This window comes from Xenopus laevis, chromosome 1L (genome assembly GCF_017654675.1).
Source record: "Xenopus laevis strain J_2021 chromosome 1L, Xenopus_laevis_v10.1, whole genome shotgun sequence".
Classification (NCBI taxonomy): domain Eukaryota; kingdom Metazoa; phylum Chordata; class Amphibia; order Anura; family Pipidae; genus Xenopus; species Xenopus laevis.
The window spans coordinates 100,670,781-100,691,368 of record NC_054371.1 but is presented as its reverse complement, the minus strand read 5'-3'; the positions used below and the strand labels follow the sequence as shown (position 1 = coordinate 100,691,368).

The 20,588-nt window shown below is 42.1% G+C and overlaps 1 protein-coding gene across 1 annotated transcript in view; it reads right to left on the bottom strand.

Moving 5' to 3' along the window:
• Positions 1 to 879, bottom strand: part of XB5845204.L (provisional ortholog of complexin 4 L homeolog) — a 63,162-nt gene extending 62,283 nt beyond the window's left edge. Inside the window, exon 1 of the mRNA XM_041581359.1 lies at positions 781 to 879. The gene's annotated coding sequence lies outside the window, so the exon portion shown is untranslated. The remainder of the gene's footprint in view (positions 1 to 780) is intronic.
• Positions 880 to 20,588: the final 19,709 nt, after the last annotated feature.

Genomic DNA, 20,588 nt, shown 5'->3' with positions numbered 1-20,588 from the left:
TTAATTCTCAGTTACTTTTATGACAAGGCACAACTAAACATTTTTACAACTAAACTATTACTCATAATGTGAAATAAACCTGGGAATAAGGGTATGTAAAACTGAGGTTTTACTCTATTTGGTATTTTTGCATACAGACCAAATATTATTACACATTTATTTCATGTATAATACCAGACAGAAACAATAGGCAAAAAGCAGACCAGGACCGCAACCATGTATACAGACATAAAAAATATGGATGGCGAAGTAGCAATTCCATGTATAAATACCCCAAAACTCATAGAAGAATGGCACAGTTACAATTCCATGTATAAACTAATAGAAGGAATAGGCCAGCTAGGCTGCTGAGGGTGAAGGATGCTTATATCTGCTACAGTACCTACTGCCTTGCCTGTCTGTCCCTGATCCAGATCACATGAATGCGCAAAGAACCTGAACGTCAGCCTTATTCTAACATCACAATGGCTTCTCTTCCAGCCAGAAACAAATACATTAGTAGAGTTGTGTCCATATGAGGCCAGCAACAGCAGCAGTTGGGGAGGCACAGTCCGTATCTGTTCCATAAGGCATTATACAGGAATGTTGTGTTGTGGGAGCAAGAGATGCAGCACCGGGCTGAGCACAAACACTAAAGCAATTAGAGCCCGTCTGCATAATGCATCTGTTGCCCTGCAGTGCTTGTCTTCTATAGGGCATGATTGCCAGAGCCAGTGACAGCTCCCTCCCACCCAACACTCACTGCAGACAGGTGAATGCACCCGCCTACAATCCCCTTACCTCTATGGCTGCATCCAGAGCGGTGCCCAGCTCGGATATCAGATGGTGAGGGTTGTAGGTGCCGCTTTACTCTGTCACACACACAAACAGTTTCTCTGCAGGCTGACTTTCAGCAGCAGCAAACACTCTCTCTGCCTGTTCTATTTTACACTAAGCTGCCAGAGAGGGGGAGGGCAGGGCCCACCAAAACATGTGCAACATGTCTGTCAGTGCCACTGTACCTCATCTAGTTTATCTAGTACCAAATTACAAGCAAAAGTTATCTTTACACTACTGCTTCCTATTTTTCTTTTCTTTCTACTTTGTAATTATGCCTCTTTATAGGTCCCTGGTAAGGCCTCATCTGGTTTATGCAGTGCAGTTTTGGACTCCAGTCCTTAAGAGGGATATAAATGAGCTGGAGAGAGTGCAGAGACGTGCAAATAAATTGGTTAGAGGGACTGAAGACTTAAATTATGAGGGGAGACTGTCAAGGTTGGGGTTGTTTTCTCTGGAAAAAAGGTGCTTGCGAGTGGACATGATTACACTTTACAAGTACATTAGAGGACATTTTAGACAAATAGCAGGGGACCTTTTTACCCATAAAGTGGATCACCGTACCAGAGGCCACCCCTTTAGACTAGAAGAAAATAACTTTCATTTGAAGCAACGTAGGGGGTTCTTCACAGTCAGGACAATGAGGTTGTGGAATGCACTGCTGGGTGATGTTGTGATGGCTGATTCAGTTAATGCCTTTAAAAATGGCTTGGATGATTTTTTGGACAGACATAATATCAAAGGCTATTGTGATGCTAAACTCTGTAGTTAATATAGGTATGGTATATAGAATTTGTATGAAAGTAGGGAGGGGTGTGTGTATGGATGCTGGGTTTTCATTTGGAGGGGTTGGACTTGATGGACTTTGTCTTTTTTCAACCCGATTTAACTATGTAACTATGTAACTATGTAAATTTCTAATATTTATAGGCACATTTAATTACATTAAAAAAACATTTTATCTTTTATATGATGAAATCTAAACTGAAGATCATGCAGAAATCTGGAAATGAATAAGTTAAAAGCTTAACTAAACAAGTAGAGCAGAAATATTTTACTATGTTTTTAGCTTCTGTACCAGCCCAAGGTAACCACAGCCCTTTAGTAGTACAGGTCTGTAACCCCAAAGATCCCCCTATATACTGTATATATATTATAAATGTCACAATATAAGGCTTGTTAGTCAGATTACAGGGATGTGAACTCTGATTTGAGACAACCTCTAAGCATGTGCATGTCGCAGACACTCCTAACAAATGGGACACAAAAAAAGATGGGAAACCCCTATCACAAATTTGAAGGCCTGAAATATTACTACTATATTAATGCTGAACCTTTAGGCTGAATCAATAAGTTCAGTATATGAAATATGGCATTTCTATCCATTTTTATTTTTAGGGTTTAGTTTTTCTTTAAGGGGTACCAAAACCTTTTTAGGATATATCTAGAAATGCTGTATTATATTACCATTCTATCATTCTATCATTCTATGTACAGAATTTAGTGTTGTAATTTAGTGTTGTAATTCATCAGCTAGGGCCAGTACTGGTATAACCAAATCACTGAAATGTACTGGCCGTTAAATTTAAATTGCCCCAACTGGGTGTGTGAGGGCGTCAGCCTTCAATTCCCTGTAGGGCGTGATGCCACACACAGAAAGTGATGTCACGAGCTGCGATGTACGTGACATCACTTCAGCAAACTGGGGGGCATTGTTAGGTCCTGTGCCTAGGGTAGCACCGGACCAAGATACTGAACTGACCAGTGCATCAGGCAGGTGTAAGGGCAGGCTGGAGTGGGGAGCTGGGGCAGAGGAGTAGCTAGTACTCCACTGTCATAAAGTGTACTCTAGTTTAGTTTGGAGTCAGTGCTGGAATTAAGGTTAGGAGTCATGTGTTCTGAGAGCAATGTGTTGTGGGGGGGAACAATAGGTACATACCTTTTCTGCCTGCCTACCCACCCTAAGCTCTGACCTTTATGTAACTCCTCAACATATTCCTCAATACTCTGTTCTACTCCCCCAACCTACTCGTTGCTCCTCCCCCATCCTGCCCCACTTCCCACTCTGTGTAGCATGGGTAGCAGGGTAGTGATGGAAATTGGGGAAATTTATTGCAGAGCAGAGGGAGGTTGGGGTGATAAGCAGTAGGTCCTGCCTTGGGCACAGGAATCTTTTGGCCCACCACTGTCAAATATCCCTACACCAAGGGGGGTATTTACTTAAACTCAAATTTATCCCATTTTTTTATTAAAACAAAAACTAACTGACATACACTAATTTAACTAATGTATCTAAAAGAAAAGTAGGTGAGGGAAAAATCTCAACAAAACCGTGTGATAATTCAAATTGTATGCTTGAACTGTTTCTTCGAGTTGTCACATGAAAACCCAGATTTTTTCAGATTATCATACGAAAACCAGCGCAGTTCACAATGTCAAGAAGCATCTTTTTTTTTTTTTTTTTTAAAAGGTAAGTTTTATTGTTTTAAACACGTAAAACAAGACATAACAGCACATCTCGTATGCATTACATGAAATCAGACATGAATTACCAGTCGATAGAGTATTGTAACAGTAAGAACCCTGTATTGGGGTCAATTGGACACTCTTAGAAGTATTCTTTATGAATTATTTTTGAGCCACCATTTGCTCCAAACTAAATTGTGAAGTTGCTTAATTGTCTTATGTAGGGGTACACCTAGGTTACCCTAATTCAGGGATCGGATCGATATCACACCACGGCCCCCAGACCTTGTCAAATTTGGTGGGTGAACCTCAAATTTCAAGTTTGTAAGTTTGAAAAGTGGGACAGCATTGTTGACCAACTGCTTCCATACTCTGAGGGAGGGTGGAGAACTACCCATCCAGTGCATTGCCACTGTTTTCTTTGCATAGAATAATAGGATACGTGACCGTAGCCTGGCATGTTTGGAAGGGATTATAGCTTCTACAACCCCCAGGAGACAGCTGGTGTTATTACCCTTGGGAAATCTAAATTATCTGCCAGGTAAGTTACAACTTGGGACCAGAAGGTAAAAATTTGTGGACATTCCCATATCAGATGGAAAAAGTCAGCTGCTGGTTCCCGACATCTTGGGCAAAAGTCATCAGGAGTTCGCCCCATTTGTCTAAGTCGGGTGGGAGTTACATAAAGATGGTGTATTGTCTTATATTGTATTAGCCTATCTTTAAGTGATATGAGACAGGAATATGCACTGCTTGTCGCCTCATCCCAGTCGTCTTGTTCAAGGTCTGGAATCTTACCAGACCACCATTCTTGTGCTGCTTGGAAGGGTTTGGGGCCTGTCAGAAGCAGGTTTTGGTACAGTCGGGATACCATCTTTGAGGAATTGGAGTCGTGGAGAATTTCTTCTATGCCGAGGCAAGTGAGTTGGGGATTAAGAGTGTCAAATTGAGAGCGGAAGGCATATCTGAGTTGCAAATATTTAAAAAATGGAACATGACCTGATTGGCATTTTTGCTGGAGTGTGAGATAAGTGGGAAAGGTCAAATTATCCAAAAGATCCCCCAAGCATTTGATGGTCTGATTAGGCCAAAAGATAAAGTCTTGCAAGTCCCGCAAATGCGGCAGGAACGAATTCCCCCACAAGGGGAGGTATCTTGATAAAATGGGTGGGGAGTACCTTAGGAGTTTAAGGGCCAACAACCAGGTTTTATGTGGTGTAGTAAGGGTTGTAGGTAGTGGTGCTGAATCTTTTAGGGAGCGATATGGGAAGTTGCGCAGTCCCTCCCAAGAGGATATCAAAAGCGCCTGGAGTTGCGAGTTAGGGTTATAGGGGTCTGGATTAAAGCACCCGTGGAGGTAGTATATCTGCGAAGCTAGGTAATATAGATAGAAGTTTGGGAAGGACAGTCCTCCCTCCTCCCGTGGAGCACATAATTTGGCCCAGGCTATTCTAGGTGTTTTATTGTTCCATAGGAACGGGATTAGAAATTGATTCAATTTTTTGAAAAACATTTTCAGAATGTGGACCGGGGCATGATGGAATACATATAATAACTTGGGGAGAATAATCATTTTGACAATGTTAACCCTTCCCCAAAGGGTTAAGGGTAATTTAGTCCAGTGGATTAGGGTTTGTGATAATTTGGTAAGTATTGGGTCCAGGTTTAATGTTAAATATTTAGTGATATCCGCATGGATAGTGACCCCTAAATATGTGAACTGATTGGCCCACTTCAAGGGAATTCCAGATGGTAGATGTTGAGGTTGTTTAGGGTCTATCGGGAATAGAACAGATTTCTCCCAGTTGATCCGCAAGCCTGAAAAAAGGCCAAATTGGTTGACTACATGAAGCAGCTCGGAGAGGGAATTGTTAGGATCAGCCAAATATACTAAGATATCATCAGCATACAGAGAAATCTTTTCTTGTAGGGTGGATAGGGTTAAACCTTTGATTTGGGGGGATTGTCTAATTATGATCGCCAATGGCTCAATTGCCAAGGCAAATAGCACCGGAGAGAGGGGGCACCCTTGCCTTGTTACTCTAGTTAGTGGGAAGGAGGGAGATATAAAGCCGTTGACTCTGACTTGGGCTATGGGACTCTTATAGAGAAGTTTAATCCAAGTTAAACATTTTGGGCCCAGCCCGAAACGGGTTAAGACCTCCCATAGATAATCCCATTCTACTGAGTCGAAGGCTTTTGCAGAGTCTAGTGAGGCCACAACTCTGGTTCCTGTCTCTATGTGTGGGATTTGAAGATTGGTAAAAAGTCTTCGGAGATTGATATTGGTTAAGCGCCCGGGCATAAAGCCTGATTGGTCGGGGTGTATAAGATCAGGGACCACTTGTTGGAGTCGGGAGGCAAGAATTTTGGCCAGGATTTTGGTATCTGTGTTAAGGAGAGATATAGGGCGGTATGAGGCACATAGGGATGGATCCTTCCCTGGTTTAGGAATGACTACTATTAATGCTTCTGCGAATGTCGGGGGCAAGGAACCACTATCAAATGCATTTTGGAGAGTTTCCAGGTACTTAGGGGCAAGTTGGTCCGAGAGAGACTTATACCAGTCTGGGGGTAGCCCATCTGGACCCGGGGTCTTATTAGAGGGTAGCAATGCAATTGCCTTAGTGACTTCTTGAACAGTGATGGGAGAGTCCAGAAATGCTCGGTCATCTGGAGAAAGAATGGGTATAGAAATAGAGTTCAGGAAACTGGAGAGTTGGGTTCTGGAGTAAGTTTTTGTGGACGTATATAGGTTTTTATAGAAGGTCGCAAATTCCTGTGCTATGATTTTGGGATCTACTATTATCGAGCCATCATCTAATGTGAGGTGTGGAATTGCGAGGGAGTCAAGAAGCATCTTTAAATTGTAAAGGGGATATCTGCCATTGACTTCTAAATGATCTCAATAGATTTTAGCTGGAGTATTTTCGGATTCAGATTTTTAGCAGTTTTGGGGTAAAATAAATTTTTTTTCTCTATAAATTTAAGTTTTCCCCCTAAAGAACTAGACCAGAAAAAAATTAGGCTTCATAAATAGGCCCCCAAACATGCCATTATCTCCCTCACTTTCATATGCCAATTCTGTTGTTCCTCTGCATCTGTCTCAGGTTATATTCTGAACAGCCCTCTACTACAGAGGCAGGAGTACACTGCTTACCTAGTCCAAACTAAATTTTTGTTAACTGAAATTCAGCAAATAAAAATTATAAGCAATGCAGCACTGCTTTCAAATCCTATGAAACTGGAGCACAATAATTTGATGTAAACCCACACAGAAATGTGTAGCGCTTCCTAATTAATAAAATTTAGATGATCAGGAATAAGTAATGAAATTATGTTTTAGCTAACAAAGGAAGCCATTTCATATGGCAAATTTGTCATATCTTTAGTTATGGCATTTGACCACTACAATATGTTATTTTGAAACATGCCTCTAAGCAGAATGCAGAATCTGTGTTCATTCATCCATAATAAGATAGTTTGGAGCATTGTTGCTTGGATAAAAGCAACATCACTAAACCAGGTCAAGTTCTTGTATGTATGTATGCACTATTATGATGACAACCTGGGAAATTGCATTTTGGACTGAGCGCCTGAAAGAAAGTAACATTCATGCTATGGTTAAAACATTTTTGATGTTATGACTCTTTCATAGATTTATTTGCCATAACTGCTAATGACACAGCAGGCATGAAATTAGGAAAATTGTGTTTTAATAAATAAGATATCCCTACCCTTCCTCCTTTTCCCTTACAAGGCAAAAGCCCATGTATCTAGTTTAAGTATTCACCTATCAGTTATTGGCCAAGAGGTGTAATGACCACTCCCTGCCATACTTCAATATAGTGTTTGGAAAGGGGTGGGTCTTCCTCTTTGGCTGCTGGTGTCCTTACCTACTGGTTGGTCTCGTTGAGCCTGGGTACACCAAGGCCTAGTAAAGCCACCGCCCTAAAGGGACCTGTACCTTTAGCTTTTAAGTTGGGGAGCAGGGATCCCCGTGAATGAGATTAGCTAGAATTAGGTTATAATAGCGATTATATAGCAAGAGCAGCTTTGTGCCCCATCGAGGATCTGTAGCAGGGAGTAGCTTCCCAAAGGCTTCTTGATTGCCTTCAGTGAAGGGACCACAGTGGATAGTAACATAGTAACATAGTAAGTAAGGTTGAAACAAGACACACGTCCATCAAGTTCAACTTTTTTTTTTTAATCGGAATGGGTGACCTCGTGTCAGCTGGAAAGACCTACTGGTAAATAAAGCATTAGAGAGATTATTATATGATCCCCTTATATATTTATACATATTTATCACATCACCCCTTAAGCGCCTCTTCTCCAGCGTGAACAACCCCAATTTGGCCAGTTTTTCCTCATAGCTAAGATTTTCCATACCTTTCACCAGCTTAGTTTCCCTTCTCTGTACCCTCTCTAATACAATAATGTCCTGTTTGAGTGATGGAGACCAAAACTGTACGGCATATTCTAGATGGGGCCTTACAAGTGCTCTATACAGTGGAAGAAGATAGGGTGTCAGGCTAGACTTCTTTTCCCTTACCACTCTGCTGGGTGGGATCGGTCCGGACCATTTCAAGGTACTTCTGCCTGGGATTCCTGATTACTACTTGACTACAATGCCTTATGGGAGTCACATTCCTCTGCTGTGTCATCCAACCTATTCTAGCATGTGATGTTACATCTACCTATACCTCTTAACAACTGTGAATAAACCTGGGGACATTGTTCTTGTAACAATAAACTACCATTCTGTTATTTCACCAAAAGAACCTCCTGGCGTCCACCATTTTCCTATTTTTACTATATAGTATCTGAGTGTTGTAGTTCCACTACACCCTTATGGAAACTACCACTTAGCGAAGGCCCTGATCCTGATGTGTGAGTCGCAATGTAACCCATGCTCCTATCTCTAGCTGGACACTTAACTACTTGACGTCTGGATAGCCCAGATTAGCGTTACAACTGTTAGAATATTGCTTAGCGAGGATTACTACTCAGCAAAACAATTCATCGTGCAGAAGATGAATGAATGACATAGAACAGATTGCGAGGATATTAATGTCATACATTGTTACAGACATTCTGGACAGCATCATGTGCTGCTTAATTTTAAGCACATACATTTATGGAGCTTTACAGGTATGGGATCCTTACCCGGATACCCAGAAAGCTCCGAAATACGGAAAGGACACCTCCCACAGACTCCATTTTATTCAGATAATTCAAAAATTTTAAATGCATTTCCTTTTTTATTGTAATAATAAAACATTGCCTTGTATTTGATCCAAGCTAAAATATCATAAATCCTTATTGGAGGCAAAACAATCATATTGGTTTTATTTAATGTTTAAATTATTTTTAGTAGCCGTAAGGTATGAAGATCCAAATGAGAAAAGATCTGTTATCCAGAAAACCCCAGGAAAACCCCTGAGCATTCTGAATAACAGGTCCCATACCTGTACAAAACTGTACACCAAAATCATGCTTGCTGAGCAAAAACTGAAAACATTGTGTTCTTAAGAATTTACAGAAAACCTCTACCCAGAGTTGTGTTCTTAAGGGCTATTACACACAGGTGTTTTTTTCTGCATTATTTAAACGCATACTGAACGCCAAAAACTTTGACACAACTAAGTGCGTTTGTTTTTCGTTCCAAACACAACCTCTGTTCTATTTATAGCTGAACGGTTGTCAATCTCAAGAAAATGCAGCATGCTGTGTCTAAACAAACTCAATAATACTCAAATGGAGTAAAACGCAACTCAGAACGTTCATGAGTACAACCAGGCACAATATAACAAATCAATTAGGGAATGCATTTAGTTGCGCTCAAACCTGCATTTAAATGTTCATTAAACGCGGAAATAATGCGTGTAAAAGAGCCCTAAAGGTTTTTCTTATCATAAATATTGGGGTTTATTTATCCATGCAGGTGCAAGCACTAATGTAACAATCTAACAGCACAGAGCACCAGTGCAGCAGATTAAATTTAAATAATTTAAAAAAGCACTTTACCAACCATACACTTGATGTGTTTCGTGGCCACAAACCACTTCCTCAAAAGCCAAAACAAATGTGCAAGTACTATGCATGCTATGCAAAAAGATATTTCACACGGGTGGCAGGTGTACTGCAATGCTGGCTGGCTTTCTGAGGGTTAAATGGGGTAAAGACTGATGCAGCCAGCAGGCTACTAATAACTAATATGTGGAGGCAACACCCTGATCGGTGACTTAACCCTCTGGGCAGTGGCATGTTATTCTGTTAATGCCTTTAAGAGTGGCTTGGATGATTTCTTGGACAAGCATAATATCCAAGGCTATTGTGATACTAAAATCTACAATTAGTATAGATATTGGTATATATAGTTTATGTGAGTGTATGGAGGGGTTGGTGTGAAGTATTGTAATAACATGATATAAATTTAGCGATGGAGTGGGTCAAAGGAGGGCCACATCACTAGTACAGAGAGCGTTATTTACTTAGAACGGAAATTCTGCTATTAATATTAACAGAGGTGTTATTTTTACTGCCGCTGGTAACCAGCCCCTCGCTTCTGCCTGAGGCAAGGAGCAGCTGTAACCCTTGACAATGGTGTGTTAGTCATATCCTGTTCTGAAATTCCAGACTAGGAGGAATGAAGCTCATTTGGAATAAGAGCCGCAGCTGTGGTCAGGGTGTACCTAGTCCTTGATGCTTAAACTGTTAAATAAAGAATGTGACCTCCACAGATTTTTGCCAAAATACGTCTCTGTGTTTTAATTGAATGGTAGGGTTACATCCTGGGGGGATAGGGGGTTCCTTAGCTTATAGTTTATTTGTTCTGCCTTTTACATGCAAGCATTATTTAATTTTGTTTATTGTAAGCAAATGTTACACGGGGTCAGACTGGGCTGACCCAGATCCAATCCCCAACTGCAATATTTTCGCTCCCCCGTTGCCTTCCGTCCGCTGATCATGGCAAAGTAAGGCTGTGGACACACAAGCTGTTGTCGGAGGCTGATCAGCAGCTGTTGTCAGCCTGTGTAATTTTGCAGGCTGAGAGAAGCAGATCTGCTCACTGCCCCTGCTTCATTGATTTGAATCTGATCAGCCTGTGTGCGGTCAAACACAGGCTGAGGTCAGCCCAATTACACAGGCTGAAAACTGCTGCCGACAACAGCCTGTGTGTCTATTAGGTGTCCAAGTGAAGGGAAGCATCTTGGATGCTGCTGGATTTCATTGTTATGACAATAGTAAAATATATATAAATATATGTACATATAACTAAAGAGCAAGAAAAAATGTTTACCCAATTAAAAAAACTTAATTCAACATTTCGGTCACATAATGTAACCAAAAACATTGGTTAATTTTTAAAATTTATTTTATTAAATAAGCATTTTCTGCTTGTTTAGTCCCACTGTGTGTGCTGCTTTGTTTGGTTACATTGCTGCTTTTACCTGCACTTGGGCTGTTATTTTGGACTCATTTTGGAGTGCTCCTCGATGTCCCAATATATATATATACAGATATAGGACCTGTTATCCAGAATGCTTAGGACCGGGGGTTTTCCGGATAACAGATCCTTTCATAATTTGAAGCATCATTCTACTAAAAATTATGTAAACATTATACAATTTGGATCAAGTACAAGGGACTGTTTTATTATTACATAGAAAAAAGAAATCATTTTAAAAATTTGGATTATTTGGAAAAAATGGAGTCTATGGGTGATGGCCTTTCAATAATTCAGCGCTTTCTGGATAACAGACCCCATACCTGTATATATATAAAGTTCATTAAACTATAATATGTCATGTTTCTTAGGACCTTCACAGAAAATTCATACTAAGTACGCAAATGTTGATTTTCTACCTTGATTTTCAAAACAGTATTTTTGTATGTAATATCTGCTGCCCCACATGTACCACCACCTAACAATTATCGGGGGGCCCAGCATAAAATCATGTCGGCCCTAGCGAGGGCCTCATTCCCCCTAGGCCAAGGATCCCCCTACCTCCTTACTTTTGACTTAAACCAATCATGAAAAATGACACAAAAACTTGTATAGTGACAAAAAATCTGTGGAGGTCACATTCTTTATTTAACAAATTCGCAAAGGACTAGGTACACCCTGACCCACAGCTGCGGCTCCTATTATCAAACCTGGGGCTCTGGCCATACTGTAACAAAATGTCAGGGAGAAGTGATTCTGGGACAAAGCGCACTCTGTGACTGACCGTTAGCCCAACCTCCTGATCCCTATCATGTGCAATAATGGCACCAACTCAGCCTCTCAGATGACTCAGACAAGACCGTGCAGTCTCAGTCTGATCCACGCTAGTGACTCTCCAAGGGTAGGCCTGCACTGTAACCATTACTGTTTCTGGAGCTGCGCTGACGCCACCCACTGGAAAAATAGGGAAAGGGTGCCACCTATCCTTTTTCCATGACCCACCTACTTGTTACATGACCTCCACCACTCCTCAACAAATATCCTAATGTTTCCCAAAAACAACTCCAAACATTCTTCTGACAGGTGAACTCTATCACTTCTGAAAAGATGCTTTTGCCTATAGGTTATATTTTCATGCCTTATTATTCCATACACATGATTTTGTGCATGGCCCTATTTACTTTGTCCTGGCTTTCTCTACCCCCTTGGGGAAAAGCGCTCCTCGCCATTCTCCTCTCTGAATGATATCTGACCATGCAACCTTTCCAATCTTACTGTTGCCCAGCAACTCCTCCAGATCTTTCCTCATTGTCTCTATGAGTGACGGGGTCTTTCCCACTGTAAGGTTGTTTCCTTCTGCATGTATTATTACCAAATCCACAAAGTTGAATTGCCAGAGGGAGTTGTTCAACCTACCTTTCAGCTGTTCCCATCTCATACCTCTCCAGCCCCTCCATACAATCTTCATGTTTTAACCCCCATTCCTGCCCTGCTGCATGCTCTCTTGCCCAAAATATAAATGAATGACCTATGATCATAATGTTGCAAGGAGTTCTACCCACTGCTGCACAATTGAACAAATATTGTTTCTGTCTTTTCTTTGTAATCCAAGAGTGTGTCTCTGGGTATTTGAGTTGCTCTCAGGGATACCATCCACAGGTTATTGATGATCTAATCCACAGAGCAACTCAAATACCCAGAGACGCACTCTTGGATTACAAAAACAGGGCCTTAATTTAGGGTCAGGTTTCATTTCACACTATGTGACCTGACTGAATCCAGACTCCTGGACTATTTACAACCCACCCTAATTCATTGTATTAGCTCTACATTTGATCTTTATCTATCTGTAATGTCCTAATTTATTGCCCATGAATACCTTTCACTGATCTAACAGAATATATGCTGTGCCTTTCTAACTTTCATTTGTGTTTTGCCTGACGAAGGGGCCTTGGTGCTCCGAAAGCTTGCAATGTATTTTTTTTATTGTTAGCCAACATAGGTATCACTTCTACAATACTTTTTGTATTTGTTTGTTTTTTTATTTGTTATTTTTGCTACTGACTAACACGGTACCACAGTTTTTGTTTTGTGCTTAACAAATATTAAAACACTGTTACAATCCACCTTGTGTTTCTTTTACAGGTCATATATATCTTATACACTTTTGACCTCCATCTTTCTAACACTTTTATCCTATCTTCCTTCTTACCCCTTAATGCTGCCTCTGTTGCAGCCCCAATTCTGAATGAATGTAACCCAAACTTACTAGGGTCCCAACCCACCGCCTTTTTTAACACCTGCCTAAACTGGAAAGCAGATATAGGAGATAAATCCTTGTGAATTAAAAACAACTTTCCCCCTTCTGGGCGTACTAACATGTATTCCTTTACTGCTCTCACTGGGCATGCAACCCGCAATGTTTCCTCCATCCTGACCCATTTCCCTTTACCGGACTGGTCCGTTTTTAACCTGCTAATGTAAACCAAAATCCTATCCTCATATATCAATACCTGACTAAACATTAAACCCTTACCCAATGACTTCTTAGAGGGAGGAACCAATTCACTTATCCTGAAGGCCCCCCGAATGCCAACGCAAAAGTTGCCCCAAACAATATACACACAAAAATATCTAAACAAACCTTTTCCAATGAGTTCAGTAACCTGCATTCTATTATAGGTTCTCTTCTATCCACTCTCGGGCCCTCAATTCTTGCCCATCCCTTCATTATTTTCCTCACCACAGGATTATGGGTAATATCCGGCTTCCCTTCTGCTATGGAAAAATGGGAGATTGCTGCTAATGTGGTACTTGCCCTTGCCTTTCCTTGTACAAAACCTTCAAAAATTATAGTAACTCCTTAATGCGTTCCTTGCTCTTACTGCGTTTGCAGAATAGCTGCCATCTTTTCCACTCCCTTTTGTAGGTGGCAATTTTTCCTGATACCGACCTTTCGAAAAGTTCTTCTAAGAGGGGGTCACCAACTGCACAATTTATCAGGGCATATATCAGCTTTTTTTGATGCATTAGGTGCCAGCTTAAAGAAAATATCCCATTTTTCCCTAGACAATGCATCTGCTAATGTGTTCTCCACACCCGGCACATGCTGTGCTCTAAAAGAGATATTAAACCTCATGCACACTAGCACTAAATGCCTTAGCAAGCAAATTACAGGAATAGAATCTGATGACAAATTGTTAACCGCATGTACTACTCCCATATTATCAGTATTGAACTTAATTGCTCTATTTTTCAACTCCTCTAATGTTCTAATGCTACCACTATAGGGAATAACTCTAGCAATGTTAAATTCTTTGTCAAACCGTTCTCTTGCCATGCCTGTGGCCACCTGGCCGCACACCATTTTCCTGCCAAGTAAGCCCCAAATCCGACACTCTCAGCTGCATCCATGAACAGCTCAATTTCCTGATTAACCTTCACTTCCTGTACCCACAACCAGGCCCGGACTGGTAATTTGTGGTATCGGGCAAATGCCAGAAGGGCCGCTCCATTTACTGCTGAAATGGGCCGCTTCTGTTTTGTGTAGTTAAACTGTCGTCAGTCTCGCCCAGCAGCTGCGAGAGACTGCAGGAGCACAAACTCGCTCATCATTGTGACAGCTGCCTCACATGAAGGATGAGAGAGAGAACGAGCATACAGGGAGCGTGGCAATGAGACATGGAGGGGGGAGCCGGCATTCCCAGTACCACCACTGCTAACCTGCCCACCGGAGTGCCCCACCCCTTCTCGGCTCTACCTGGTGTTGTGCTGGCTGGAGTCAAATGTAACAGTGCAGAGTGGCGGTGAGTTGTTACACACACAGGAATAATACCACAGCTGCCTAGTCAATGCTGTTGTTCCAGGGGAGCCAGGCAGGCTGTTGCATTCTGTGGAGCCGCTGGCTGATTCCTGTCTCGTTATCAGCAAGGGCAGCAGTCACAATCATGGGGCCCCTATAGCATGTATTATCTATTTCAATACTTTCCTATATTGAAAGAAAATGGTCAATTAAGTTCCACAACTCTAATCTGCTCTACCCATGGCTCATTACACACAGAACAATCTGCCTAAACTTTTCCATGCCCTCAAATCTCAAATCTTTGGTCTGCATATTTCACCTTTGCTTTTTTTAAACTTCAAGTTTTCATGCTGGATTCTGCAGAAGTTTATACTGTATACTCTCAGATTCTCTCCCCCCACCCCAGGAAAGAAAAGATAAGTGAGAACTATAGCCTTAACTATTTCCTTGTAGTCTGTCATTACCTGTGAAAATGTGATTTTTATTTAGTTTTATAAATGTGCTGAGGTTCTTGTACATACAAATAACTGTTCAGTGTGTATCATTTGTGAATCTGCCACTGTGTCATCCTACTATGTATTCTGGGGGGTATTACACATGGACTTGTCTCTGTGCCATCCCATGGGGGGGCCCTGAAAGTTCTTCTGCAGGGGGGCCCCACAAACTCTAGTTACGCCACTGTGTGTGTGTCTGTGTGTGTGTTTCACCTGCTGATGTAAATATGAGATAATTATTAATAAGCGCAGTTGCTATGCTGTGCAGCTGTCCTATTGCACCTGCCACACAACATGTTGCCCCTTCCAATACAGGTATGGGACCTGTTATCCAGAATGCTCGGAACCTGGGGTTTTCCGAATAACAGATCTTTCCATAATTTGAATCTTCATACCTTAAGTCTTAAGTCTTGGAATGGGAGGGGGAACCTTTCCACAGAGGCTGCCTGATTTTAATAGCATTCTCCCTAAAGCTGGCCATACACAGGCCGATAAAATCTGCCAACAGATCTAATGAAAGTCAGCCAGATGTCAATCGGGCAGGGTTAAAAATCCCATCAGATTGAATCGGTTCGTTTATGTGGTCCCGTGATCCAACCAATATCATACATTCTGCCGAAGGTTCATAAAGATCCAATTCATCCCCCTGGGCGCCCGATTGTAGCTGGGACGGAGTCAGTCCTACAGCCCTTAGCAATTTTCTTGGATACATTTTTACAACCATTGGCCCAAGAAAGTAAATCATACTTGAGAGATACCACACATTTTTTGAACAGACTAAGGGAGATTCCAGTACCCTCTAGTGATTTTCTTATTGCAACTCTTGATGTACAGAGCCTGTATACCTCCATCCCACATTGTGAAGGTATACAGGCCTGTAGAGAAAAACTTCTACAGGACAACTTAGATCATAGACTAGTGGAATTCCTCGTCTCACTATTACAGATAGTACTTACTAAGAATTTTCAGTTTGGCTCAACGTTTTATGAGCAGGTAAATGGGACAGCAATGGGGGCTAATAATGACAAGATAGGATATCTAAGCACAAGTCAGATATTGCCACGGATAAAGATACCCCAGTTGCCAGACATTTTAAAGATAAGGGACACAATGCCTCTCAATTGAGATTCCAAATATTGGAGGAAGTTCCAAGACCAAGAAGAGGTGGCAATAGGGACAGAATATCACTACAGCGTGAAGCTAGATGGACATTCAGGCTTCAGACAGTTACTCCATATGGTTTAAATGAACGTATAGAATACCATTGGTTTTTATAAAACCATTTGTTACGTTTTTGAGCCTAATCATTTGTACTAAATATTTATAGACCAAATCTAAATGTTCTAAAGTACCCCCCTGTAATCATTTGAACATGCGAAGGGGTTCCCCAAGATGGTGAGCATTGACTCTATGAGTAATAATAACTATAACTGCATTGGAAGGATGAGTTAATCTGAAAGGGTAGGCACCTTGGTGTGCAGTTCCCTCTTTGTTTATAGAATTCTTTTTTTCAAAAAATTCGTTTTGGTCTATTAGTCTGCACAAATGTATCTCAAATAATATTCCACTACTACGCTTTATGAAAAATGAATTCAAAAGACTGATTGTTAATATCACTTTATTTATGCATTCACAGCTTGTTCCGGGACTTTGAGCATGTATTTCGTTCACTTTATGGTTCGTCGTTTTTTACCACATATATAGTATGAGTATTTGAATGGGGAGTGGTTGGCAAGATGGCGCCTTGGAAATACATCAGTGGTTGGCGTTACATCACTTCCGGGAACAAGTATGATAATTTGAATTGGGAGTGGTTGGCAAGATGGCGCCTTGGAAATACTTCTGTGGTTGGCGTGACATGACTTCCGGGAGCAAGTAACTGGCTGGCAAGACTGCACAGGATATTAGTGTGCTGGTTGGTGTTACATCATCCCTGAGAGCTGTTGGGAGACTGGTTGGCAAAATGGCGCTTGATACTGATGCATTGGTTGGCGTGACATCACTTCTGCCAACCATGCAACTGACAGACACAAATATTTGTTGAGAAAAATGATGCTTTACTTCGGCAGATGCCGATTGGATAATTTGAACACTTGAGGGGGTGGTGGTATTGCTTGCCTATTTGTATGTGATATTTTTGTATTTTCACTTGTGCACTTATCCACTGAGGAAGGGAGCACGAGGCTCCTGAAACGTTTGATTATATTCCGCACATTAAAGCCTTGGAGGTACTTTAAGTACACCACCCACATTGGCATTGCGTCTTCATTATTTTTGTTCTACTATTGAATGCATCCTGTCACGTGATCAGGAGACACGCAGAGCCTGCAGCACACAAGTTATACAAGTATTGTGAGTGTATTGGCACTATTTATTTACAGACAATCGCAATGACCGTTACACATATATAATCCCAGTGAGAATGAAGATAAATGGATATTGGGAAGTTGCTTAGAGTTATGTTGTTTCAAGAGTCAGAATCAGCAGTTCAGAGGATAGAAGGGAACAGACAGGAACTGATAGACAATCACAATGACCGTTACACATGTCTATAATCTCAGTGAGGAAGAGGATAAATGTATATTGGGGAGTTGCTTAGTGTTATATTGTTTCAGGAGTCAGAACCAGCAGTTCAGAGGATAGAAAGGGACAGACAGTGACAAAAAATTGCAATGACAGTTCTGCATGTCTATAAACCCAATAATAATGAGGAATTAATGGTTATTGGGAAGTTACTTAGCTTTTTTAATGTTTCAGGAGTCAGAACAAGCAGTTCAGAGTGAAAGGACAGACAGATAGTGAGAGACATTAGCAGTGAGAGTAACACATGCCTATAAACCTTGTGAGAATGACTAGTGAATGGATAATAGGAAGTTGCTTAGAGTTACATAGTTTCATGACTCACCAGTTCAGAGAACAAAAAAGGATAAACAAGTGACAGAAAATCTCAGTGGCAGTTACAAATGTCTATAAACTCAGCCAGTATGAGGAATGAATGGATACTGGGGAAGTTGATTAGAGTTATATTGTTTCAGGAACCAGCAGTTTAGAGGACAGAAAGGGACGGACAGTGAGAGAAAACTGCAAAGACAGTTACGCATGTCTATAAACCCGGTGGGAATGAGAAATTAATGGATATTGGGAAGTTTCTTATTGTTTCAGGAGTCAGAACCAGCAGTGCAGATAAAAGAAGTGGACAGACAGTGACACGTTGGGAAGTTACTTGTACTGTGTAGATCACAGTCCCTCTGGAAGTAGGGTTGCCACCCGGCCGGTATTTTTCCAGCCTAGCCGGTAAAACAGGTATTGAGGCCGGTGCCGGTACTAAGATAATACCAGCAATTACATGGCCGGTAATTTTTTGCAGGGAGGCAAAGCCACTTACTTTCAGCTTCACTGCTCCCTCCCTGCCTGCTCCAAACTCCTCAGCTTGTCTCGTGTGATTATGACGATTTGATTGTGTGGGCGGCGTCAGCGTGCAGTCTGCAGGGGGAGCCGAGTGTGTGTGCGGCTGCTGGCTCAGTTGGATGTGACCCTGTATCCAGTGAGTCTCACACCAGTCAGCTCTCCCGGATTTACACGTTGTTGTTGTGTAGCTTGGAGGGGGCAGGCATGTGGCGGGGTCTCCCCTGTTATTAGTGGCTGCAGCATGGGAGTCGGACTTCTCAACTAGAGAGTGGGGGCAGGTTGTGGAGCTCGGTAATAAGAGGGAGATACAAGGGAAGACACAAATCTTGGTGCCGTAGTCACGCCCCCTTTTGAGTCACAGGCCCGCCCCTTTTTGTTCCCGCCTCCACCGGCCGGTAAAACATTTGGGAAAAGGTGGCAACCCTATCTGGAAGATGCCTAATGACAGTCTGTTTGCTGAGCTGGATTGTGCCTGAGCCCTTATAGCCTGTTGGCAGATGTGGTCTTTATGAGGATCGCACAGGGGAACACTCAGCTCTCCGAAGAGCTCAGGGATAATACACTCAGCACTTTTCCCATGTACACAACAGGAACAATATGGTGGAAGGAAGAGGAAAGGGGAAAAACAACAGAGTGCAGTAATACAACAACAACATATATAAAGAAATATACGCATTAACATACTTCTCATTGCCATCTTGTGGTTGTCTTAGTAGAGCACACAAAGTTTAAGCATGAATGCTATTGACTATCTTCCAACACGCAGAAGGTCCAAGTGACCAGTTAGCTACTACTTGCCTCCCCCCCAAAAAATGCATTGTTCATTTTCCTGTCTACTTTTAAAAGACTGCACTTGGTTGTATGGCAGCTCCAGTAAAGTAGGTTGTGTTTTGTGGGCTGTAAATAGGGGGGGCTTGCTGGGAGAGGTCCAGGCTTGGGCAGATTTTGGGGGCAGCGTTTTGAAAAGATGGAGGGGGTGACCTTGCATGCACTTGCAAAGTTCTTCCATTGCAGTGCCATGCTGCTGGTGGACAGGTCAGCCTGGGTTACCCATGGGCTAATGTCTGCGTACTCTGCGTAGAGAGTCCTATCACACAGAGGCCTGGCGCCCCCAACAAAAGTTCCCCGGCTCACAAGGTAGCGCTAATGATCCACCCAAGACACTCCCTCTTCTTTCAAAAGTGCCACTAATAAAATCTTTAGCCCTTGCAGTTGTCGCTATTGGATCTTCGCTGGAGCTGCCATACAACAAGAGCCATGTGTGCAATATGAAAGCGAAAATTAACATGTAGCTTGAGACAAAACATTATGGTTGTGTGTGGCAGAATAGTGACTATAGGAAACTTCCACAGCATAGGATTAGGATTTTCAGTGGCTGTCTTTGGTTATAGGGCAGCTCCAGCAAAATTTCCATGGCAATGAATACAGGGCCAGAAAAGCTGCCAATGTGTTATATGGGGGGGAGGGGAGTCATATTTGGGGTGAAGGAAAGACTCGGCAGGTTTTGGTGGGGGGGGCATTTTTTGAAGATGAGGGTGTGTTCTGGCTTAACACCTTTCTTGCAGGGGGCTCTTTTATTGGGGCATCATGGTATATCAGTCAGCAGGGCTCTCCAACGGTAGGCTATTATTTGTGCAGTCCCCATATTGCATTGTTTTATGCAACAGATTAATTTTCCCTTTCATTTTGCACAGACGGTATTTTGCTGTATGGCAGCTCCACCAAAGATGCAAGGGCAATGAATGCAGGGCTGCAAGAGTTGCCAATGTGCTGCATTTATGGGTCATATTTGGTCGGGCTTGGGCAAATTGTTGGCGTGCCCTTGTGTGCAGGAGCTGTGTTCTTTCATTGGAGCACCATGGTATTTGCTCATCAGCCGAATATATTCTAAAACGAATGGAAAAAGTCAAGGAAGTTAAATCTGTTGCCAGGCTGGGGTCTGGGATCCAAAATAGGCCCTGGCATCTCAAGCATGCAGAGACCCAAAGGGCTTCCCACTAGCCCAATAAGTTGTGACTGTCGACTGTAGCATCTTACAGCAGCCCCTCTGGAATTTGAAAAAAGGCCCAGATTGCCAACCTCAGCCTGCCCACAGCCAGCATGGATACTCTCCTTCCTCCCTCTATGTCCCCCCTCTCCTTCCTGTACA